This window comes from Procambarus clarkii, chromosome 22, assembly GCF_040958095.1.
Source record: "Procambarus clarkii isolate CNS0578487 chromosome 22, FALCON_Pclarkii_2.0, whole genome shotgun sequence".
Taxonomy (NCBI): Eukaryota; Metazoa; Arthropoda; class Malacostraca; order Decapoda; family Cambaridae; genus Procambarus; species Procambarus clarkii.
The window spans coordinates 17333692-17359784 of record NC_091171.1 but is presented as its reverse complement, the minus strand read 5'-3'; the positions used below and the strand labels follow the sequence as shown (position 1 = coordinate 17359784).

The window sequence follows — 26093 nt, the reverse complement described above, 5'->3', positions numbered from 1 at the left end:
TAATTACTAGGGTCAACATCAGCGGCGTCCCCTTCTGCAAGTTAACCAACGCGACTCTCCGATGAGATAACCCCTTGTTCCCAAGCGATGTCGCGAGACGGAAAACATGGCGGCTGTAGTGCTGCGAGACGGAGACCGTTATATACAGCCCACAGCCGGGCTACAAATATTTTGTACCTAGATACATCAATGTGCTTTACAGAATGTGCATTGAGCGAGCACGTTGTTGGTACGAACCAAATGGACTGAGGCTTGATAACGAACGAGTTCTTTCACACCCCATCTTGTCAACGGAACCCCGTGCACAGCCGCGCATTTTGTTTAGGCCTTGAGAAGCACAGTATTGATCACTTACATGCACATTGAAAGGAAACTTTAACATAGGACTCTGTGAAGAGTCCGGGAAATATACATGTCCACTACACAACCTGAGGAACAAGTGGCTCAGCTCCGGGTTCTTTATTAAAGGTGAAGTTGTTGTGGCCGGCCCCACTTGTCTTGCATTGACCGCTGCATGACATTATATATATATATATTATTATTATTATTATTTTTATTATATTATATATATATATATATATATATATATATATATATATATATATATATAAGCAACCCCAATGTCAGCAACCGGCACCCGTCTCACACCGCAGGCCCTCCGAATTGCCGTGGCTCTCCGCCTCGCTGCCCCAATCCACACCGAATACAGGTGTATTTGCGGCGAGGCAGAGGCCAACAGATACGGACGGCATGGCCTTCTCTGCCAAAGGACAGGAGGATAGCATGCAAGACACGGCGAGGTCAATGACATTATTAAGAGAAGCCTTACCACAGCCGGTTGTCCAGCAGAGAGAGAGCCCCGTTACCTAATGTCCCGCAACTCTGATGAGCCTGTCGGTCGCCCAGACGGAATCACGGTGAACCCCTGGAAGAATGGTAGACAGTTGGTGTGGGACTACACTTGCGTTTCAACTTTAGCCAATACCTATGTTGACTTCAGTGCTACACAAGCAGGAGGAGCTGCCAATCACCGGGAAGCGGCCAAGTCACGTAAATACAGAGACCTTGAGCACCACTACAATTTTGTCCCCATTGCCTCAGAGACACTTGGTGCCTGGGGTAAAAGTGCTGCTAGCTTTTTGAAGGAGTTGGGGTCTAAGCTAATCGAAACAACTAGAGACCCTAGAGCTGCCAGTTTTCTTTTTCAGCGCCTTAGTGTGGCAATCCAGAGAGGAAATGCTCACTGCATCCATGGTTCCTGCCCGCCATCTGAGGAGCTGGAAGAGCTGTACAACTTGTGACAAGCAGCCTTGCACCCTGCATGTAATCAATATTGTAACTTTTTTTGTGTAATGACATTTTCAAATAAAGTTAGATAAATATACACACATACCAAAAGAATAGGGGTGGTAGGAGAAGAAAATATCAAAGTGTTCAGTGAGGATCCACAAGGTCTTCTCTGAGTACTCTTTATTTTCTTCTCCGAGGCTATGGGTCCCTACACTTGCACCAGAGGTGGTACCCCTTCTAGGTTTTAAAAAAAAAATAATTATATATATATATATATATATATATATATATATATATATATATATATATATATATATATATATATATATATATATATATATATATATATATCATATTCTTTCCGTTTTCATGTTCCGAAAATTTCATGTATAAATGTTAGGATTTAATTTACCATACGTCAATAAAACAGAAAAAGTGTTACCACTTAGACAAATTTGAATTGCTTTTTTCCTAGCCCTCGTTAGACCCAATTTGGATTTGGCCAATGCACGTTAATCACAGATCAAATCATCTCAAGATGTGCAGGTTATTTGTGGGCACTGCTCTCTAGAATGGTCAGAAATTCTCTGAAAAGTTGACCAAAAAGTTCACCCCGGGCATCATCATTAGGAACTCCTATTCGAAGAGAGATTCGTTAAGCTATTCAGGCGATGAGTCACAATAACGTGGCTAAAGTATGTTGACCAGACCACACACTAGAAGGTGAAGGGACGACGACGTTTCGATCCGTCCTGGACCATTCTCAAGTCGATTTCTCAATCGACTTGAGAACGGTCCAGGATGGACCGAAACGTCGTCGTTTCTTCTATTTTCCCATGTGTGGTTTCGGACCCCACTATCAGAAGGACGGTACCTGGGTTGTACCTGAAGGGGGTTCCGAGAGTTATTCTGTGTCCCAAGCAAGGCCCCCAGGCTTGGGGCGAGGTGAAAGGATATATTTTCTGAATTATAATCTATCATTTCTCCATAATAATGTTCATCTCTACTACTGGCATGTATTCCCGTGACAAGCATCACGTCGCCTGGGCTTGGACTGGGCTAAGCCTCAAGATACAGCCTGATAAAGCTGCTACAATCTCAGCTTCACGCTCGTCACTCTCACTTGAGTTCAATCAAAGTGATTTTCGCACAAAGTGTGTACGCGAGACATGCACTTTGAAGGGTGGGAGAAGCGTGGGAGGGGGGGGGGTGGGAGAAGCGTGGGAGGGGGGGGTGGGAGAAGCGTGGGAGGGGGGGGGTGGGAGAGACATGGGAGGGGGTGGTGGGAGAGGCATGGGAGGGGTGGGTGGGAGAGGCATGGGAGGGGTGGGTGGGAGAGGCGTGGAGGGGGGGGGTGGGCGTAGCGTGGAGGGGGGCGGTGCAAGGTCACAAGCACTAGCCCCCCCCCCAGGCAATGTACTGACAACCCAACATAACACATACGCAAACAAACAACATATACACATATGTCAACCCATGGTGGACAGGCCACCGAACTTTCAAACCTCCTCTCTCTCTACACCCGCATCCTCTTCCTGAACTTCATCTCCCCATCCCTCTACCTCCCCCATCCTTTCCAATCCCTTTGGACATCAAAGCTAAAGCAGAGTACAGGACACAATCAGACCTACTCATAGAAGGGAAGCAACATGTCAAAGATCTGGGAATTATTATGTCTGATGACCTGACGTATAGTGAACATAACCGAGCAAATATGGCGGCGGCCAGGAAAATGATAGGATGGATTATAAGACCGTTCAAATCCTGAGACCCCACAGCAATGCTGATACTATTTAAATCACTGGTGCTGCTCCGTCTTGAGTGTTGCTCGGTACTCACTTCCCCTTTCAGAGCAGGGGAGATCTCTGAATTTGAGGGAACACAGAGAACATATACGGCACGCATGGACATGATAAAACATCTAAACTATTGGGACCGTCTCAAAGCTCTCAAAATGTAATCTCTTGAAAGGAGACGAGAGAGGTATCAAATATTATATGCATTGAAGATACTGGAGGGCAAAGTCCCAGATTTGCTCAGTAGAATAACAACATACTGGAGCGAAAAATATGGAAGGAAATGCAGAATAGAACCAGTGAAGAGCAGAGGTGCCATAGCCACAGTCAGAGATCACTGTCTGAACATCAGAGGTCCACGGCTGTTCAACACCCTCACAGCAAGTATTAGAAATACTGCCGGAACAATGTGGATGTATTCAAGAGGCAATTAAACATGTTCTTGCATGAAGCGCCGGACCAACCAGGCTGTAGTGGATATGTGGGCCTGCGGGCCGCTCCAAGCAACAGCCTGTTGGACCAAGTTATCACAAGTTGAATGTGAATAGAAGAACGGGAAGTAGAAAAAGAACTGAAACCTTTCCCAGTTGGAAAAGGTGCCTCTCCAGGTGGTAGAGGCATGAGAGGCACCAAATACATCTCAAATAATATTTCATTTATGAGATAAATAAAACTTTAGAGAGTTTATGTATGTTTGATGTGTCAAGAGATGGCGTGTCCGTCAACGGGGGACGCCGCATCCAATCAGGTGTTAAGAGTGTATGGAGCAGCAGTGTGCGGCCGCAGCCAGAGATGACCAAGGATCACTTCACCAGTCTTCAGACCATTCTGCTACAATCATCTCTCATTTAACTCGACTCCTTCGAATAGTGGGCCACATTACCCTCCTTCAGAGCCATTGTTGGAGACCGTCCCTGATCCCTCCCCGGGGGGGGGGGGGGGATATTAAGACGCCACCAGTAGTTACGGGAGGCGACGACGGCGGCCGGGCTCTCGCTAACACATCCCGTCTGTCTAACTGTCCCCTTGGTCCTTGGGTCTATTTTCCCTGCTGCCTGAACGAGTCTCTTATGTTGGGTCTCTATAATAAATTGCTAGACCCCCCTCACACCTCTCCTAGCCTGCCCCCCCCCCTCTCCGTCTCCTAGCCTGCCACCCTCCGTCTCCTAGCCTGCCCCCCTCCGTCGCCTAGCCTGCCTCCCCCCTCCGTCTCCTAGCCTGCCCCCTCCGTCTCCTAGCCTGCCTGCCCCCCCTCCGTCTCCTAGCCTGCCCCCTCCGTCTCCTAGCCTGCCCCCTCCGTCTCCTAGCCTGCCTGCCCCCCCTCCGTCTCCTAGCCTGCCCGCCCACCCTCCGTCTCCTAGCCTGCCCGCCCACCCTCCGTCTCCTAGCCTGCCTGCTCCCCCTCCGTCTCCTAGCCTGCCTGCCCACCCTCCGTCTCCTAGCCTGCCTGCCCACCCTCCGTCTCCTAGCCTGCCTGCCCACCCTCCGTCTCCTAGCCTGCCTGCCCACCCTCCGTCTCCTAGCCTGCCTGCTCCCCCTCCGTCTCCTAGCCTGCCTGCCCACCCTCCGTCTCCTAGCCTGCCTGCCCACCCTCCGTCTCCTAGCCTGCCTGCCCACCCTCCGTCTCCTAGCCTGCCTGCCCACCCTCCATCTCCTAGCCTGCCTGCCCACCCTCCGTCTCCTAGCCTGCCTGCTCCCCCTCCGTCTCCTAGCCTGCCTGCCCACCCTCCGTCTCCTAGCCTGCCTGCCCACCCTCCGTCTCCTAGCCTGCCTGCCCACCCTCCGTCTCCTAGCCTGCCTGCCCACCCTCCGTCTCCTAGCCTGCCTGCCCACCCTCCGTCTCCTAGCCTGCCTGCCCACCCTCCGTCTCCTAGCCTGCCTGCCCACCCTCCGTCGCCTAGCCTGCCCCCCCGTCCGTCTCCTACTCTGCCCACCCTCCGTCTCCTAGTCTGCTCACCCCTCCGTCTCCTAGCCTGCCCACCCTCCGTCTCCTAGCCTGCCCACCCTCCGTCTCTTAGCCTGCCCACCCTCCGTCTCCTAGCCTGCCCACCCTCCGTCGCCTAGCCTGCCCCCCCGTCCGTCTCCTAGTCTGCCCACCCTCCGTCTTCTAGTCTGCCCACCCTCCGTCTCCTAGTCTGCCCACCCTCCGTCTCCTAGCCTGCCCCCCTCCGTCTCCTAGCCTGCCCCCCCTCCGTCTCCTAGCCTGCCCCCCCTCCGTCTCCGACCCTGCCCCCCCCTCCGTCTCCTACCCTGCCCCCCCTCCGTCTCCTACCCTGCCCCCCCCCCCCTCCGTCTCCTAGCCTGCCCCCCCCCCATCATGATGGGCACCAATATTCCTAAGCTTGACCACTTGTGTCCCCCCTCCCCCCCTCCCCTCTACCTGCCACTTGGAGCAGTACTCCTTGACGAGTGACCGCTCGAGGCCCAGAGAACCTTACTTACCCGCACTTGAGTAGAGAACTTGAGAGCCCTGGGCGTCTTCAGAGAACAAGACAAGCCGCTCACCTCAGAAGGTGACGAACAAGGGGTCAGAGTCTTCAGAACGGGTAAAGAACAAGAGGGTTTGACCCTTCACCAAGGTCAAGGGAGCAGAGGGTACTCGCCTAGATGTATTCGTGGGGGGGTGGTGGGGATAAGCAAAAGCTCTTGGGATCCTGGTCGGGATCAGGGAGCCGGTCGGCCGAGCGGACAGCACGCTGGACTTGTGATCCTGTGGTCCTGGGTTCGATCCCAGGCGCCGGCGAGAAACATTGGGCAGAGTTTCTTTCACCCTATGCCCCTGTTACCTAGCAGTAAAATAGGTACCTGGGTGTTAGTCAGCTGTCACGGGCTGCTTCCTGGGGGTGGAGGCCTGGTCGAGGACCGGGCCGCAGGGACACTAAAAAGCCCCGAAATCATCTCAAGATAACCTCAAGATATCCCAACTCTTTGGCCTGTAATCGCCTGGGTTTCAGAATCAGTTGGGTTTTGTCATGTCTTATATTTAAAGCTGTGAATGCAGTTTAACTCTCTTCATACTATTTCTAACTGTGTTCATTTGTTCACTCCTAACACTGAACAATTTTTGTTATAATGTCTCTGCGGCACATTTGTGTAATTTGCTTCCATCTGTGTCCCTTTATTCTTGGATTTCTTATTGTAAATAGTCCGTCCTTGTCTGCAATGTCTATACTCCTAAATATTTTGTATGTGGTGATCATGCCTTTACTATTTATTCTCTTCCATTCTTTAGAAATACGAAGAATAAGAATGAACATAATTCAAGTATACGGATAGAAGAAGGACTATAAAAGGCACTATCAATATGGTGTAAATATACCAGCACAAAGGATTCAAGAAAGACCTGGGTAAATACTGGATTGAAAATATATAGTGGCTGATCTATGAGCCAAATTACTGGCTAACGTAATAGACGAGGGAGCGTTGGGTTGTTTTAAGCGTAGGCTAGACATGCATATGAAATAGTTTATGCTGGTTCAGATTATATACAGCGAATGATTGATTTAATTTGTACAACAAATATACGAGGTATGATCAAATGGAGGAAATTTATCTTTCAACAATTACTATGTGGCTCTGAAAGAATCGTTAATGGGTGATTTTAATGCAAGATATAGTGGCACTGCCAGTGTTCAGTGCCAACTCCTGCCTATACAACACCATCTTACAAGTGCCAGTATAAATCCCAACTTGAACAATGAAATTACTTGTACTGAAAAACAGGTGCAGATAACTAGGGAGATAACTAGGGAACTCCCTACTTTGCCAGTAACTCCTTTTGACCCACAGTTTGTGCGCGGTAACACCATGGTCACGTTTGTCTTAAACTTTTCCAACGTCTGTGTATATTACATCTGTGTGTTGCTTGTCTTGCGTGGCACCTAAGGTCATGTCATAGTGATCTAGCGGCTGTGAGAGGCAGGAGCGCCCTGGTCTGAACTCGTGTTGTCCAGGTGGGTTATGTAAATATTGCGATTCCCTATGATTTGTAATCTTACGTCATAGTACTCTTTCAAACATTATTATGTGCGAAGTTAGAGCTATTGGTCTATAATTTTGTGCATCTGCTTTACTACCTCCTTTGTGCAGCGGCGCGATCTCCGCTGTTTTAATTATGTCCGGGATGACACCAGTATCTAGGCTCCGTCTCCGATAGATGTTAAGGGCCTGTGATTGGGTTGTTTTGCGCTGTCAGTGTAACTATTGCCCCCCCCCTCCCCCTCCCCCATCTCCGTCAACTGCCCCCCTCCACCACAACACCAACCACACAAACACAAAGTTCTCAATCAGGCCGAATTTGATGGAACACAGCACACACTTAAGGTTTCGTGTTCACCAGCACACACACACCCCCCCCCACCCCCAGCAGTGAACGCTGACAGCCCTTTCAGTGACGCTTGCATCTTAACACATCCCCCACACACACACTGCCCTCCAGCAGATCCCTGTCAGCCTCACGACGTACAGCACATCACCCCCCCCCCCCCCCCCCCGCTCGTCTTACGTCCAGAGTAGCATCGCTTTACACGGCGACTCTTAATTCCACATCACTGAGGACATTGAAATAGGATTGTGTTGCTGTACAGCGTCCCAAGACGGAGAATATCCCTGCCTGGAATACATGTTGGAAACACTTTGTTTGGTACGAGTGCTAACATGTGCAACAGCGCATCATTTTCGCAAGCCCCCCACCAGCACATCTCTCCTGGCGCGGCTTCTTCCGCAACGTACAAACAGCTGTAGTGGAACTTCAAAAGCACAACACTTTTTTGTGTGTGTTACACACTGAAGCAGAGATCTGTCCGTGAGCACTAGATTACAGAAAGGCTATTTTGGCACTGTTATATAACGCAGTCAGCTGACCAGCAGCACCACATAGCTGTTTATGTGGTCAGTGTACACATGTGTGTCTTGTTGAATGTCTGGTATGTGGCCACAGTGCCCCCGGGCATCAGGCATGTGGGCACAGTGCCCCCCGGGCATCAGGCATGTGGGCACAGTGCCCCCGGGCATCAGGCATGTGGGCACAGTGCCCCCGGGCATCAGGCATGTGGGCACAGTGCCCCCCGGGCATCAGGCATGTGATTCACGTTCACATCCTGCCCACAGTGTGTGAGAGGAACACCACCCATGCCCACCATGCCCCGTGACCTTCACCACCATGCCATGCCCCCCGGGGCACTCCTCGTCCTCCCAACATTCTCAACAACACAAAATGGATTCATTCATCGCCTCGGGATTTCCCGCCATTGTAGCATTTATCTATTGAATACAATTGAACAGTTACTGTATGACGACTGAGCTGCAACGCTGCTTCCGTCTCACTCTGCAACTCTGCAGTAACCACTGCGGTCACGACCCTGCCACAGCAGCGTGACCTGTGGCAACAACGACCCTGTCACAGCAGCGTGACCTGTGGCAACAACGATCCTGCCACAGCAGCGTGACCTGTGGCAACAACGACCCTGCCACAGCAGCGTGACCTGTGGCAACAACGACCCTGCCACAGCAACGTGACTTGTGGCAACAACGACCCTGCCACAGCAGCGTGACCTGTGGCAACAACGACCCTGCCACAGCAGCGTGACCTGTGGCAACAACGACCCTGCCACAGCAGCGTGACCTGTGGCAACAACGACCCTGCCACAGCAGCGTGACCTGTGGCAACAACGACCCTGCCACAGCAGCGTGACCTGTGGCAACAACGACCCTGCCACAGCAGCGTGACCTGTGGCAACAACGACCCTGCCACAGCAGCGTGACCTGTGGCAACAACGACCCTGCCACAGCAGCGTGACCTGTGGCAACAACGACCCTGCCACAGCAGCGTGACCTGTGGCAACAACGACCCTGCCACAGCAGCGTGACCTGTGGCAACAACGACCCTGCCACAGCAGCGTGACCTGTGGCAACAACGACCCTGCCACAGCAGCGTGACCTGTGGCAACAACGACCATGCCACAGCAGCGTGACCTGTGGCAACAACGACCCTGCCACAGCAGCGTGACCTGTGGCAACAACGACCCTGCCACAGCAGCGTGACCTGTGGCAACAACGACCCTGCCACAGCAGCGTGACCTGTGGCAACAACGACCCTGCCACAGCAACGTGACCTGTGACAACAACGACCCTGCCACAGCAACGTGACCTGTGACAACAACGACCCTGCCACAGCAGCGTGACCTGTGGCAACAACGACCCTGCCACAGCAGCGTGACCTGTGGCAACAACGACCCTGCCACAGCAGCGTGACCTGTGGCAACAACGACCCTGCCACAGCAGCGTGACCTGTGGCAACAACGACCCTGCCACAGCAGCGTGACCTGTGGCAACAACGACCCTGCCACAGCAGCGTGACCTGTGGCAACAACCTGTGGCACTAATCACAGCGTCTACAGGACACGAAATACAAACTTTAAGCCCTCCAGCACCGTAAGAAAATGAAGGAACATCTAAGCAAGTATGAGACGTAACTATGTCGGATATGAGAGTAAATTTGCACAGTAGAATAACAACATACTGGAGCGAAAGATACGGAAGGAAATGCAGAACAGAACCAGTGAGGAGTAGAGGTGCCATAGACACAATCAGAGAACACTGAACATCAGAGGTTCACAGCAGTTCAACACCCTCCCAGCAAGCGTTAGAAATATTGCCGGAACAAATTTGAACTTCAAGAGCCAATTAGATAAGTTCTTGCAAGAAGCGCCAGACCAGTCAGGCTGTAGTGGGTATATGTGGGCCTGCAGGCAGCTGCAAGCAACAGCCTGTTGGACCAAGCTATCACAAGTCAAGCCTGGCCCCAGGCCGGGCTCGGGGAGTAGAAGAACTCCCGAGACTCTCTACAGGTATGGTCCAGGTAAGATCCAGGAAGTGAAAGAGAAAGGAGGATGGAAGGCGGAGAGGAGAGAAAAGTGTGGATAAATAAACGAGTAAAGAGAAAAGTGGACAACAATGTGAGACTGAATTAGATGGGCGGAGAAAAAACAAAGTAGGAATGAAAAATAAAGAAGAAAAATCTAAGAAGTAAAAAATATACAAAACTAGAAAATAAAATCATTGTATCACAGGAAATTCTTATCCGTGACAACTGTCACTCACACACACACACACACACACACACACACACACACACACACACACACACACACACACACACACACACACAGGCTGTGTGTGGTGGAGGCTGACTCCATACACAGTTTCAAGTGTAGATATGATAGAGCCCAATAGGCTCAGGAATCTGTACACCTGTTGATTGACGGTTGAGAGGCGGGACCAAAGAGCCAGAGCTCAACCCCCGCAAACACAACTAGGTGAGTACAACTAGGTGAGTACACACACACACACACACACACACACACACACACACACACACACACACACACACACACACACACACACACACACACACACACACGCGCGCGCGCGCTACAAGATGACCTAAACAAACTGAATGAATGGTCCAACAAATGGCTACTAAAGTTCAAACAAAGTAAATGTAAGGTAATGAAACTAGGGGAAGGAACTAGGAGACCAGACACTGGATACAAAATGGGAGATGAAGTCCTTCACGAGACGAACAAAGAGAAAGATCTAGGAGTTGATATCATACCAAACCTGTCTCCTGAAGCCCACATCAAAAGAATAAAATCGGCGGCGTATGCGAGACTGGCTAACATCAGAACTGCCTTCAGAAACTTGTGTAAGGAATTTTTCAGAACCTTGTATACCACGTATGCAAGACCAATCCTAGAGTATGCGGCCCCCAGCATGGAGCCCGTACCTTGTCAAGCACAAGACGAAGCTGGGAAAAGTTCAGAGGTATGACACTAGGCTAGTTCCAGAACTAAGAGGCATGAGTTACGAGGAAAAGCAGAGGGAGCTGCACCTCACGTCGCTGGAAGACAGAAGGGCTAGGGGAGACATGATCAACACATAAAATTCTCAGGGGAATTGACAGGTAGACAAGGATGGATTATTTAACACGGGTGGTACACGCACGAGGGGACACAGGTGGAAGCTGAGTACCCAAATGAGCCACAGAGACATTAGAAAGAACTTTTTCTCTATCAGTAGTTAGTAAATGGAATGCACGAGGGAGTGATGTGGTGGAGGCTGACTCCATACAATTTCAAATCTAGATATGATAGAGCTCGAGAAGCTCAGGAACCTGTACATCAGTTGATTGACATTTGAGAGGTGGGACCAAAGAGCCAAAGCTTAACCCCCGCAAACACACCCAGGTGAGTACAACTGAGTACACACACTTGAACGTAGATTATTCTTAACTGGTGAGAGTGTAACACCCGCTGCGAGCCTCCCAACACGTGGACACTGTTGTACACTGGGACCACCTTTATGCTATTTGGATACGTTGAGTCAAGTTAGTTCATGTCGTCACCTCCGGCCACGGTGTAATAATATGCATCTACTCGGCCGGAAACGGAAGCCGTCTTCAAATGAAGCCTACATGCAGGTCATGAACAAGACGCTAGAGTGAGTGCTCTCATGAGGAGTTCACTTGTCTTCCTAACCCGCATGGCGAACGCATGGAGTACTGGAGTACTGTTTGCTGGAGTACACCTGGAGTGGGTCCTGAGCACACAGCTACTCCTCAAGCATGGTCTGTGGGGCCAGATGTGACCTGTAATACCCTTAGGCGGTGCTTGTAGCAGCCTTCACATATTGCATAGAATCCGGTTGCCGGAAGGTTCTCTAATGTCCTCTTGAACACGTTCACTTTTGTTCCGGCAAGTATCCTTCACACTGGCTCGGCAACACGAGATGTAAACCAATACATATTTGTCTTTTCTCCTTCTCGGAGTCTCCTTAAGAGGCACCTGGACAGAGTCCTGTAGGAAGTACCATATTAAGCAAGGTACTCAGGCTAATGACTGTACTAAGATCAATATCAACTCTGCTAAGTCTTATAATGAATGCCTCACACTACTCTGCAGTTGCAACCTGTGGTAACCTTATGGGGTTCACGGGGATCACCCTCACCCTGTCTGTGTCTCTCTCTCTCTCTCTCTGCGGCCCGGTCTCTGACCCGGCCTGGTTGGCGGTCCGGGACAACCAGGCTGTTAGACGCAGCTGCTCGCAGCCTGACGTATGACTGACAGCCTGGTTGATCTGATATCAGGCGTGTATGTGTGTACTCGACTAATTGTACTTACCTAATTGTGTCTGCAGGATCGAGCATTGACTCTTGGATCCTGCCTTTCGAGCATCGGTTGTTTACAGCAATGACTCCTGTCCCATTTCCCTATCATACCTAGTTTTAAAATTATGAATAATATTTGCTTCCACAACCTGTTCTTGAAGAGCATTCCATTTTCCCACTACTCTCACGCTAAAAGAAAACTTCCATCTAAGATTCTAGCTTCCACCAATGTCCCCCTCGTTCTGTTACTATTCCGTGTGAACATTTCGTCTATGACGACTCTGTCAATCCCCCTGAGTATTTTATACGTTCCTATCATGTCTCCCCCTCTCCCTTCTTTCTAGTGTCGTAAGGCACAGTTCCCTCAGGCGCTCCTCATACCCCATCCCTCGTAACTCTGGGACGAGTCTTGTTGCAAACTTCTGAACCTTTTCAGAGTTCAAACTGTGTGTGTGTGTGTGTGTGTGTGTGTGTGTGTGTGTGTGTGTGTGTGTGTGTGTGTGTGTGTGTGTGTGTGTGTGTGTGTGCGCGCGCGTGCGTGCGTGCGTGCGTGCGTGCGTGCGTGCGCGCGCGTGTTGTTTCCTCAGGTTTATGTTGAGAGGACAGACATTGTTTTTTGTACGGGTTGACTCGGGGTTCTATCCGGAGAATGCCAGCGTGTGACTCTTGGTCTGTAGTGTACCTGCCGGGTGTCTGCTTGGTACACATGTATCCCCCCTTCTCCCCCCATCCCCAGAGTATAGCCACGGTACACCGTCCCTTCTCCGTCTACCGACGGTACACTTACAAGGAATAAAGTGGTGTTTACTGTAAGCATCAGAAACATTACTCGTGTGTAGGGAAAACCATGTCCAACCGTTGTAGTTACTGAATGGGAAAAGGAAATAATAGCATCATCCCAAGTATCCGAACACCTTCGTGCAAACGAACACCTTCGTGCAAACGAACACCTTCGGGTAAATGAACACCTTCGGGTAAACGAACACCTTCGGGTAAACGAACACCTTCGGGTAAACGAACACCTTCGGGTAAACGAACACCTTCGGGCAAACGAACACCTTCGGGTAAACGAACACCTTCGGGCAAACGAACACCTTCGGGTAAACGAACACCTTCGGGCAAACGAACACCTTCGTGCAAACGAACACCTTCGTGCAAACGAACACCTTCGTGCAAACGAACACCTTCGTGCAAACGAACACCTTCGTGCAAACGAACACCTTCGTGCAAACGAACACCTTCGTGCAAACGAACACCTTCGTGCAAACGAACACCTTCGTGCAAACGAACACCTTCGTGCAAACGAACACCTTCGTGCAAACGAACACCTTCGTGCAAACGAACACCTTCGTGCAAACGAACACCTTCGTGCAAACGAACACCTTCGGGCAAACGAACACCTTCGGGCAAACGAACACCTTCGTGCAAACGAACACCTTCGGGCAAACGAACACCTTCGGGTAAACGAACACCTTCGGGTAAACGAACACCTTCGGGTAAACGAACACCTTCGGGTAAACGAACACCTTCGGGTAAACGAACACCTTCGGGTAAACGAACACCTTCGGGCAAACGAACACCTTCGGGTAAACGAACACCTTCGGGTAAACTAACACCTTCGGGCAATTTCGCTATCTTTTATATTATTATTAAAAAACAAGGTTAATTAATAACATATTTGTTAGTACTTTCACATTTTTTTTCATTATTCCCAAAGTGAATCATTTCCTTTATGACTTCTAAACTGTATAACCATCAGAAAATAATTAAATCGTGCAGCATCAATACCTAAAGAATACCAGAATGTGCAGGAGGCCTACATGTGGCCCCTGGGTAATACCAGAATGTGCAGGTTGTGATGTAGGCCTACGTGTGGTTTCGGAGACGAGCAGCCAGTAGTCAACTCTCGTGTTAGTCTAGTCAACTCAATACAAGCCGTCAGTATGTAACATTTCCCAGTAAAGCACTAAATATCTTCTATATTCTCAGTTTCATGGACTAGTAACTTCTTTGCGGGGGACCTTGGTCACCAGTAACATGCACCGTATTAGCCGGGAGAGGAGCAGAGGACTGCATGTTTTGGCTCCACCACCAACCGTAATATATTGACAATCGACTTGAGGACGAACCGAAACGTCGTCGTCGTCCCTTCACCTTCTAGTGTGTGGTCTGGTCAACATACTTCAGCCACGTTATTGTGACTCATCGCCAGCAACCGTAATATACAATTGTGTTTTCAAGCCCCAGACATCCTGGGAGATGGGGACGTTTTAGTATCACTGCTGCTTTATTCACTCTCGTGTTCTTGATGATATTTCTTATATCATCAAGAACACGCACCCAGGGTGCATGTTCTAGAGCATCCAGGGTGTGCCAGTGTAGACTTCTGATCACATGGCCCTGTACGACTAACCTTCCTGTGTGACGGGGATTTTTAACATCACGTAGCTACTAGTTCTTGACACACTGTACTTCCCTTCATATAGTCTAGGGGTAACTAGTTCTTGACATACACTGTACTCTCCCTCATATGGTCTAGGGCAGCTGCACAAATGTACATGTACACAAATGCGTTAATAAAACAGTTTTCTCCGCTACAAAACCACTTGAAAAATCACTTCTAATAAATGAATGTTAAAACAGTTCTGCCATCATAATAATCTTTTGTATTCGAGGAGTCTATACCGCAAAGACGGTCTATGGTGAGTATATAAATGTTCACAACAGTCTCTTTTAACTCTCACGCTGAGTACTCACATGTAACACACACACACACACACACACACACACACACACACACACACACACACACACACAGTGAACTTGTTCAGTGTCAAGAGTAGTTAATAGCTGGACTGCATTAGGCAGTGAAGTGATGGAGGCTGACTCCATACACAGTTTCAAATGTAGATTTGATAGAGCCCAGTAGGCTCGGGTGTCTGTACACTAGTTGATTGGCAGTTGAGAGGCGGGACTAAAAAGCCAAAGCTCAACTAGGTGAGTACACTCACACACTATCAGCAGCCTGTATGCCAGAGGGCAGACACCTCCATTCACTGATCACCTACGTCAGCCCGCACAGCAGCACACTGCACAACCACTTCTGCCGCAGCTTTACACTGTTCGAAGGGGCCGCCGCCTGCTGTCCGCCCGATACGCGAGACGGGCAGACACGCCCCGTCGCTACCGTCCAGCGTGAGGCTCAACACTTCACACTAACTTGTGAGTGTGATGATACCTCCTCCCCCCACCAAAGACTTGATCACCACACCCTAGCGTAAGACACACACACACGCACACTATCTTACAGTGCCGGGGGGATGAATCGAACACACACACACACACGCGCGTGCGCACACTATAGCAAGGGAGGCAAATGGGGCAACGCAACCTGCCCCCGAGGGCCACTCCACCAGACTGACGGCCACAACCTGCCCGGGCTACCTTACCCTCTCAGTGCCACACTTCACCAAAGGAAAAAAAACGCATTAAGAAGTAGGCACTCCTCGTGCCCCTCCCCCCCCCCCAAGCCACACTCAAGTGCCCCAACATTTATCGAGGGCCATGTCTGGGGGAGGTGTTGCGTGGTGGTGTGTTATGAAGTGAGGTAGTACACACCCGGACAAGGTAGCCACCGCTGGCGCGAACCGGACGACGACGCCCCCCGGCACCCTCAGACACAGTCAGTTTGTTTATATTGGTCCGCGCGAGGCACTCGGATAAGCTGAGCCGCCGGTCAGTAAACAATGCCCTGCTTTCACCTGACGGCCGTAGCGCCCCCCTTGCATCTCCCCCCACACCCCCAAGTACTACACCCCTGCCCCGCGAAATCTTCCAATAGCCTACCACACCTATCCCACACCTACGCGCCTACAGGTAGGCTATCCAGCCTCCTCCTCCAACACGTCCCTGTGGATAAGCTTGGGAAACTGTCCGTGACAACGCGACTTGTCAAGACGAAGTTACCGCGTGACAAATAATGTGGGAGACGGGCAAGTCACTCCCGCCATATTATCAGACTCGTCACCCCACATTTCCAGAAGAGCTACTTTACCCCAGCACATGTGAGAGAGGTCTACGGTACACCACAACACGCAAGGCCATCCTAGGTGCATACCTGGGGAGGGTTTCGAGAGGTCTAACTCCTCCCCAAGCCCGGCCTGAGGCCAGGCTCAACATTAATAACTAGCAACAGCAAAAGGAAATAGCAATGGACTAGAACATCCTGGCAATGTTAAGTGGAGGAAGCCCTGCTCTTGGACGTAATACGAGGAGAGGACAGTTCTCCAAGACCTGTATTTGATAGCTACAACATATCCTACATCATGCCAGGGAGATCTCGACTTACAGGAGTAATGTTAAAAGAACCCAACATGTTACCCCCATGGCATAGGGGTAGGTCACCCTGATCACCTTGAGATACTACAGGAAGCAGGATTTAGCAGCAGACCAGGTCACACACACCAGTTGACTGACAGTTGAGAAGCGGGCCGAAAGAGCCAGAGCTCAACCCCGACAAGCACAACTAGGAGAATACACACACACACATGGTGGCCGCCACTGACGGTGGTCGCGGTGTGAAGTAGGTCGCATAAGTGCAAGTCAGTGAGCAGGACAATGGCCTCCACACTCCTGCCGTGGGGCTGTATCCGTGTAGACACTTGCTGGGGGCGTGGCAGGCCTCCTACACCCCTCCCTGGGGCGTGGCAGGCCTCCAACACCCCTCCCTGGGGCGTGGCAGGCCTCCTACACCCCTCCCTGGGGCGTGACAGGCCTCCTACACCCTGCCGGGGGCGTGACAGGGCTCCTACACCCTGCCGGGGGCGTGACAGGCCTCCTACACCCCTCCCTGGGGCGTGGCAGGCCTCCTACACCCCCTCCCTGGGGCGTGGCAGGCCTCCTACACCCCTCCCTGGGGCGTGACAGGCCTCCTACACCCCTCCCTGGGGCGTGACAGGCCTCCTACACCCTGCCGGGGGCGTGACAGGGCTCCTACACCCTGCCGGGGGCGTGACAGGCCTCCTACACCCCTCCCTGGGGCGTGGCAGGCCTCCTACACCCCTCCCTGGGGCGTGGCAGGCCTCCTACACCCCTCCCTGGGGCGTGACAAGGCTCCTACACCCTGCCGGGGGCGTGACAGGGCTCCTACACCCTGCCGGGGGGCGTGACAGGGCTCCTACACCCCTCCCTGGGGCGTGGCAGGCCTCCTACACCCCTCCCTGGGGCGTGGCAGGCCTCCTACACCCTCCCTGGGGCGTGACAGGGCTCCTACACCCTCCCTGGGGCGTGGCAGGCCTCCTACACCCCTCCCTGGGGCGTGGCAGGCCTCCTACACCCTCCCTGGGGCGTGACAGGGCTCCTACACCCTCCCTGGGGCGTGACAGGGCTCCTACACCCCTCCCTGGGGCGTGACAGGGCTCCTACACCCTGCCGGGGGCGTGACAGGCCTCCTACATCCTCCCTGGGGCGTGACAGGGCTCCTACACCCTGCCAGGGGCGTGACAGGGCTCCTACACCTTGCCGGGGGCGTGACAGGGCTCCTACACCCTGCCGGGGGCGTGACAGGGGCTTCTACACCCTGCCAGGGGCGTGACTGGGGCTTCTACACCCTGCCAGGGGCGTGACAGGGCTACTACACCCTGCCAGGGGCGTGACAGGGGCTTCTACACCCTGTCAGCGACGGTGAAATCAGCTCAATGGTCACTAATCACATAAAAATAGTATTCAGTTACGAAGAACGCAAAATGCCCCGCGGGCTTCTGTCTGGATTACTGATTCTTGGATTGCACCGGAGCACAGAGCCTTGGTTGGCGGCAGAGAACAGTCTGGCTGTACTGTAGAACGCGCTCTCGTGGATTACAACAAAGCACAGAGCCTTGGTTTACAATGGATAAACAATGGAACTCAGTAGCGTCGAGAACTACTGAACTCGACACAAAACTAGAACAACAGCGCACGAGGAACAAGGACACAAAAGTACCTGTTGTACTGGCAAGGCTGCAAAGTACCTGTTGGGATTTTTCGTCTTGCTAATTGGGCAAGCCAATGTTACCTAGCAGTAAAATAGGTACCTGGGTGTTAGTCAGCTGTCACGGGCTGCTTCCTGGGGGTGGAGGCCTGGTCGAGGACCGGGCCGCGGGGACACTAAAGCCCCGAAATCATCTCAAGATAACCTCAAGATAAGAAGCCAAGGCAGTGTTGTACTGTGTGTGTATTCACCTAGTTGTATTCACCTAGTTGTGATTGCGGGGGTTGAGCTCTGTTCTTTTGGCCCGCCTCTCAACAGTCAATCAACTGTTACTACTATTTTTTTCACACACACGCACACCCAGGAAGCAGCCCGTAACAGCTGACTAACTCCCAGGTACCTATTTACTGCTAGGTAACAGGGACATCAGGGAGAAAGAAACTCTGCCCATTTTTGTTTCTCGCCGGCTCCGGGAATCGAACCCGGGCCACAGGATTACGTGTCCAGCGTGCTATCCACACAGCCACCAGCGCCCTCAATTTTATTTGTGTGTACTCGCCTAGTTGTGAGTACACACAATAGCATTCACAGATGAAATTGACATTTTGGTTATGATGTTCGACTCTTCAACGACAAAGAGCCACGTGCTTAACCTAGGCCAAAAGACAGCCAGGAAACTTACCGCCCTACGGCGCATCTCACCTTCTTGACTGCAAGAGCTGTCAAACCTTATATGAAGCACAAGTTCGCTCTCAACTAGAGTATATGCAGCCCTTTCCTGGATCGCCTGCCCCCCCCCCTCCTTCCCCATCATTCATCAGACTATTGGACAGAGTGGACACGGACAAGAAGACTTATCTCAAGTCTTGACCAAGTCTGGTGGGAACGGTCTGAACATCAGAGCCTGCAACACCGTCGGGACGTTGGTGGTCTTCTATCCTTATCTCTATCTCTCTTTCTCTATCTCTCTCTTTCTATCCCTATCTTTCTATTTCTATCTTTCTACCCCTATCGTTCTATCCCTATCTTTTTATCTTTGTATCTAATTTTACTTTGTATCTTTCTATTCATATCTTTCTATCCCTATCTTCCTATGTCTTTCTTCCTATGTCTTTCTTTCTATGTCTTTCTTTCTATTTCTTTCTTTCTATTCCTATCTTTCTATTCCTATCTTTCTTTCAATATCTATCTTTATCTATCTCTCTACACCTTTAAAATAAATACAAAACACTACAAAGCACCTACTGACACACGAGCCACCAGCTGTTTACAACCAAACTCCTTCACTTCCATGTCTAACCTGCACCTCTGCGTCTGTTATCGTTTCCACTAATTTATTCCGTTAATTATAAACAACTATTCTCAAACCCGCATTAATCCAGGTCTTTCCCTAATTCCAAACTTACCAAATTTGTATCTATCGTTTCGCGTTCTAGATCGCCTTCTTGAGATTTTGAGCCTCGAACTACGACTTCTGAAGTGTTTTCCAGCTGCATCTTTTGCAACGTCTGCACATGTTAAATTGTCTCTGTTATATCCCCTCTGTTAATTATTTATATACACGGACGATAGAAGAGTGTCAAGAGTTCCGGTACTGAACTCTTTACCACATGGACTCCAGTCCAATTATGCCGACCTCCACTTTCCTTAGACTTAACCAGGCATTTTTAATCCACATTAAAGTGGACCCCTTTAGTACCACCAGTCGTCAGCTTTATAACGAGTGTTTCGTGACGCAGAGCATCAAAGGATTTGTTAAAGTACGACAACAGGTGGCTTTATAACGACCTTCAAAATAAATATATATATATAGTACACGTTACCGGAGGGAGAGAACGAAAGTGGTTTAAGGTTTAACTGATAGGAGTGTGAGTGGTAATGTGGGGGGGAGTCAAGAGTGGGGTCCCTAGGTTTTGTAAACACACACACACACACACACACACACACACACACACACACACGCACGCCTGATGTCACCAGAGGAGTCTTGCAGGGTTCTGTACTCACACCTATCCTGTTTCTGATATACGTGAATGATCTTCCAGAAGATAAAGACTCATTCCTCTCAGTGTTTGCTGATGATACACAAATTATGAGAAGGATTAAGACAGGAGGAGGACAGCAAGAGGCTACAGGATGACCTGGATAGATTGAAGGAATGGTCCAACAAACGGCTACTAGAGTTTAACTCGAGCAAGTGGAAAGCGATGAAGATAGGCATAGGGAGCAGGAGGCCAAACACTAGGTACCAGTTGGGAGAGGAAATCCTAGTCAGGACGTGAGAAAGATCTGGGGGGTTGATATCACACCAGACCTGTTCCTTGGAGCCTACACCAAAAGGATAACATCAGCGGTGCATGCAAGGCTGGTATGCAACTGCCTTCAGAACTTGTGTAAGGAATCATTCAGAACCTTGTATACCTCATATGTAAGGAATCATTCAGAACCTTGTATACCTCATATGCCTTGTATACCTCATATGTCCAGTATGCGCTAGAGGTGCATACTGGAGTATGCGCCTCTAGCGTGGAGTTCACATCTAGTCAAACACAAAACGAAGTGAGAAAAGGTTCAGAGGGGTGCCACCAGCCTAGTCCCCGAGCTGAGAGGAATGAGCTATGAGGAAAGATTACTGAAACTGAACCTCACGACACAGGAAGGCACAAGAATTAGGGTAGACATGATCACTACTTACAAAATTCTCAGAGGAATTGACAGGGTAGATAAATTGTTTAACACGGGTGGTACGCGAATAAGGGAAGACAGGTGGAAAAATTTAATACCCAAATGACCCATAGGGACGTTAGAAAGAACTTTTTCAGTGTCAGTAGTTAACAAATGGAATGCATTAGGCAGTGATATGGTGGAGGCTGACTCCATACACAGTTTCAAGTGTAGATATGATAAGAGTCCAGTAGGCTAAGGAATCTGTACGCCAGTTGATTAACAGTTGAGAGGCGGGACCAAAGAGCCAGAGCTCAACCCCCGCAAGCACAACTAGGTGAGTACATCCCTACCCTCATTAATAAAACGAGTACATATATTTATCTACACCGGAAATATGTCGGCAACGGCTGTGTTTCCCAACACGTGTTAATGTGAAATGGTCTCCCGGTGGCCAAGGACTTGACGTAAGGGTCACAGTTCACTCCGTCACACTCACTCACTCACACACACACACACACACACACACACACACACACACACACACACACACACACACACACACACACACACACACAATTGAGAGGTAATTATCAGGGGAAGCGCCAAGTCATTACGACTATATAACACTTGGAAAGGGTGAGGATACACAGTCACAGCCCCGCTCCTGTGCCAGGTAAGTCCACTACGGGCTCACCATAGACTGTGCTACTTTAACTATTTGTTCCCAGTAGCTGACTCAAGAACAACAACATGGGTGAGGATAAGGATTTGGGATGGGACGGGGGAAAGGAATGGTGTCCAACCACTTGGTCGGTCTGGGGGGGATTGAACGCCGATCAGCAAGAAGCGAGACCGTCGCTCTCCCGTCCAGCCCAAGTGGTTGGGCGACTGTATACAGAACAATAGCATACTTGTTGGTCAGCCCGCTATGATGGCTGGTCTAAATCCTCCAACAGGAAAAGCTGCGGCTCACCTACAACGCCTCACCTTAACTCTGGCATCCGTACCTAATGCGTCACACAACCACGCGCTTGACCACCAAGCAGCCTCGCTAATCACACGAGAAAATCAGGAGGAGAGAGGTGGGGGGAGTTAAATGGGTATCTAGTGTGTGAAGGCACTCCACCAGCCACTTGCTTCCCCGTGGCCGAGGGCCTTACGGTTATCTCTGAATAAATAACATTAGAACGGGTGTTAGCTTGCGAGGTTCGTGTTCTACACAGGACAGTGGCAGCGTTATATAATCACGGTGGTGTGGGAGGGGGATGTGGGAGGGGGATGTGGGTGGGGGTGTGGGTGGGGGTGTGGGTGGGGGTGTGGGAGGGGATGGGTGGGAGGGCTGTGAGAGGCGGCAGTGTTATCTGTGGGAGCGGGGTCCCGCCTGCCCCGGGCTTCCTTCACTCTCCCAATTCAATTCAATTTCTTTATTATGCACCCCATACCCATCCCGTGGGCGGTGGTGTAAAGGATTACAGAGGCACATAATCGGTTCAGGAACTGAACCTTCTAGTTCGTTTAGCTAAGCAAATAATATTTTTTTTGACGCTAGTTACAAAATTATTAATGTTATATATGCATGTACACATTCTCATCCCGCCAGGCCAAGAGTTCCCTTCTCGCAACCTTCTCATTTTTGTTTCTCGTCACGAATAGGAAAGGTGCACATTTTGTCTCTTTAATCGCTGCATAATACGGCACGTAATGTGGACATGCTTCACACAGCTTGTGGACATGCTTCACACAATGTTTAACTCCATGTCTTCGTAACTCAATCCATTTCTTAATTGCCTCGTGCGCTTTCATAGCTCCTTTGGGTGTGTGTGTGGGGATTTAGTTTCTCAACTGTACTATGTCCTGGCTCCTAACGTTAAATAATCTCATCCATATTAACTTTGACGAAGTCTCCCGAGTATTTTGAACGTTGTGATCATCTCCTTTTCGGTTCTTCCATGTTCCCTGGAGTACTTGCCCAGGTACTGGAGCGGGACTGCCAACTCCACAACTGGTTTTCAACATTTATAGTACAATGTTGCCAATGACGCCTTAATTTACTGAATGCAATTGTTCGCAATTGATGAACCTTGAATGTGACATATTAAGGAGGTGCAAAATACCACTGGTGCGAGGGAATCAGAATGATAGGAATAATATCTGCCTGGAGATAAGCGTCAGCCTTCAGCACACATCATTGTCGACATTGAGAACACCGCTTCTCGTCCGGTCAGCGAAGTTAGGCAACGTTGGGTTTGGTTAGTACTTGGATGGGTGACCGCCTGGGAACACCAAATGCTGTTGGCAATAATGCTACCAAGACTATAATCTTTTGTTGAATTATCTGCATGTCTCTTGCAAATTTCTCTCCGAAATATATATGTTTATCTCTCAGAATGTTCGACAATATGTTTATTGTTTGTGATGTGTGTCTATATATGTATGAACACGTTGTACTGAACGGGGTGAGGATAGCTTGAGCTACCTCATCCCTTTGTATGTGTTTTACCTACATAAACTTATTTCAATTGTCCACCCCCACCCCCCTTCCCCACTACACATCACGACGGATATAGTAAAGGATTGACAGTTACAGACTGTCGATTGCAGGCGACGAGTCACAATAACGTGGCTAAAGTAAGTTGACCAGACCACACACTAGAAGGTGAAGAGACGACGACGTTTCGGTCCGTCCTGGACCATTCTCAATCGCCTTGAGAATGGTCCAGGACGGACCGAAATGTCGTCGTCCCTTCACCTCCTAGTGTGTGGTCTGGTCAACAGACTGTCGATTGGTTTGGTGTTGGGCTCGATGTCAAAATATTACCGTCTGGAGGGCTACTATGCACATCCCAAGTGATCAACCCGCAAGAATACTTTGTCGTGGGATAAAATCCAGAGCCAAGGTAACCTCTCGGTGTATTTACACCCAACATCGGAGTATACACCTCTCGGTGTGTATACCCTTATATGAACTCTTGAATAAACTTTCCACATCATTAGGCTCTCTGAGAGTTTACCAAGAGACTAACTGACCAGCCTCATGTTAAAGAGTAAGCTTTCCAATCCTGATCATCACTGTTTTTGGCCAGTAAGACCCTCTTGCCTTTGACACCTACTGGATGACTAAGACAAAACTGCAGAGGCATTAGAAGCAAACCCATCATTGTGTGTGTGTGTGTGTGTGTGTGTGTGTGTGTGTGTGTGTGTGTGTGTGTGTGTGTGTACTCACCTAATTGTGCTTGCGGGGGTTGAGCTCTGGCTCTTTGGTCCCGCCTGTGTGTGTGTGTGTGTGTGTGTGTGTGTGTGTGTGTGTGTGTGTACTCACCTAATTGTGCTTGCGGGGGATGAGCTCTGGCTCTTTGGTCCCGCCTCTCAACCATCAATCAACAGGTGTACAGGTTCCTGAGCCTATTGGGCTCTATCATATCTACACTTGAACCTGTGTATGGAGTCAGCCTCCACCACATCGCTTCCTAATGTATTCCATTTGTCAACCACTCTGACACTAAAAAAGTTCTTTCTAATATCTCTGTGGCTCATTTGGGCACTAAGTTTCCACCTGAGTTCAATAATGCGTATGTCCCTTGTGTTAAATAGCCTGTCTTTATCAACCCTGTCAATTCCCTTGATAATCTTGAATGTGGTGATCATGTCCCCCCCCCTAACTCTTCTGTCTTCCAACGAAGTGAGGTTTAATTCCCGTGTGTGTGTCCCTTGTTGTGTGTGTGTGGTGTGTGTGTGTGTGTGTGTGTGTGTGTGTGTGTGTGTGTGTGTGGGTGTGTGTGGGTGTGGGTGTGTGTGTGTGTGTGTGGGTGTGTGTGGGTGTGGGTGTGGGTGTGGGTGTGTGTGTGTGTGTGTGTGTGTGTGTGTGTGTGTGTGTGTGTGTGTGTGTGTGTGGTGTGTGTGTGTGTGTGTGTGTGTGTGTGTGTGTGTGTGTGTGTGTGTGTGGGTGTGTGTGGGTGTGGGTGTGGGTGTGTGTGTGTGTGTGTGTGTGTGTGTGTCATACAATTTTTTTTTTAAGAATATTTGATACATGTGAGCAGGGAGCAGCCGCGTCCTGTCACCCACACCATCAACCAGGAGCCCTAGGCAGAGACCGGGCCGCGGCCACTTCATGAATTAAAACATTAAGCCTGGTACAGGACAATGACCCGGCCAGCTCTCACACAAAGAAACAACCGGGTCAAACATCTGGAAAAAAAAAACAATATCAGAAGACCAAACGTGTATCCAGGACAACGAAACAAACAGGGAAAATGATAACGAGGAGGGGGTGTGGTGTAACGAGGAGGGGGCGTGGTGTAACGAGGAGGGGGCGTGGTGTAACGAGGAGGGGGCGTGGTGTAACGAGGAGGGGGCGTGGTATAACGAGGAGGGGGGCGTGGTGTAACGAGGAGGGGGGGTGGTGTAACGAGGAGGGGGCGTGGTGTAACGAGGAGGGGGCGTGGTGTAACGAGGAGGGGGCGTGGTGTAACGAGGAGGGGGCGTGGTATAACGAGGAGGGGGGCGTGGTGTAACGAGGAGGGGGGGTGGTGTAACGAGGAGGGGGCGTGGTATAACGAGGAGGGGGCGTGGTTTAACGAGGAGGGGGGGTGGTGTAACGAGGAGGGGGTGTGGTGTAACGAGGAGGGGGCGTGGTATAACGAGGAGGGGGGCGTGGTGTAACGAGGAGGGGGCGTGGTGTAACGAGGAGGGGGCGTGGTGTAACGAGGAGGGGGCGTGGTATAACGAGGAGGGGGGCGTGGTGTAACGAGGAGGGGGCGTGGTGTAACGAGGAGGGGGGGTGGTGTAACGAGGAGGGGGCGTGGTGTAACGAGGAGGGGGCGTGGTTTAACGAGGAGGGGGTGTGGTGTAACGAGGAGGGGGGGTGGTGTAACGAGGAGGGGGTGTGGTGTAACGAGGAGGGGGCGTGGTGTAAAGAGGAGGGGGGGTGGTGTAACGAGGAGGGGGTGTGGTGTAACGAGGAGGGGGCGTGGTGTAACGAGGAGGGGGGTGGTGTAACGAGGAGGGGGCGTGGTGTAACGAGGAGGGGGCGTGGTGTAACGAGGAGGGGGCGTGGTGTAACGAGGAGGGGGCGTGGTGTAACGAGGAGGGGGCGTGGTATAACGAGGAGGGGGCGTGGTGTAACGAGGAGGGGGCGTGGTGTAACGAGGAGGGGGCGTGGTGTAACGAGGAGGGGGCGTGGTGTAACGAGGAGGGGGGTGGTGTAACG

The 26093-nt window shown here is 50.6% G+C and overlaps 1 protein-coding gene and 1 pseudogene across 4 annotated transcripts in view; one reads left to right on the top strand and one right to left on the bottom strand.

Moving 5' to 3' along the window:
• for (cGMP-dependent protein kinase for) overlaps positions 1 to 15672 on the bottom strand; it is a 579799-nt gene extending 564127 nt beyond the window's left edge. Inside the window, exon 1 of one of the 4 annotated variants that reach the window (XM_069329496.1) lies at positions 15561 to 15672. The gene's annotated coding sequence lies outside the window, so the exon portion shown is untranslated. Of the gene's footprint in view, positions 1 to 15550 lie in introns of all 4 variants that reach the window. The other 3 variants (XM_069329495.1, XM_069329493.1, XM_069329498.1) reach the window with 3 other exon arrangements.
• Positions 15673 to 23065: 7393 nt separating this feature from the next.
• LOC123753728 (5S ribosomal RNA) lies at positions 23066 to 23185 on the top strand (annotated as a pseudogene).
• Positions 23186 to 26093: the final 2908 nt, after the last annotated feature.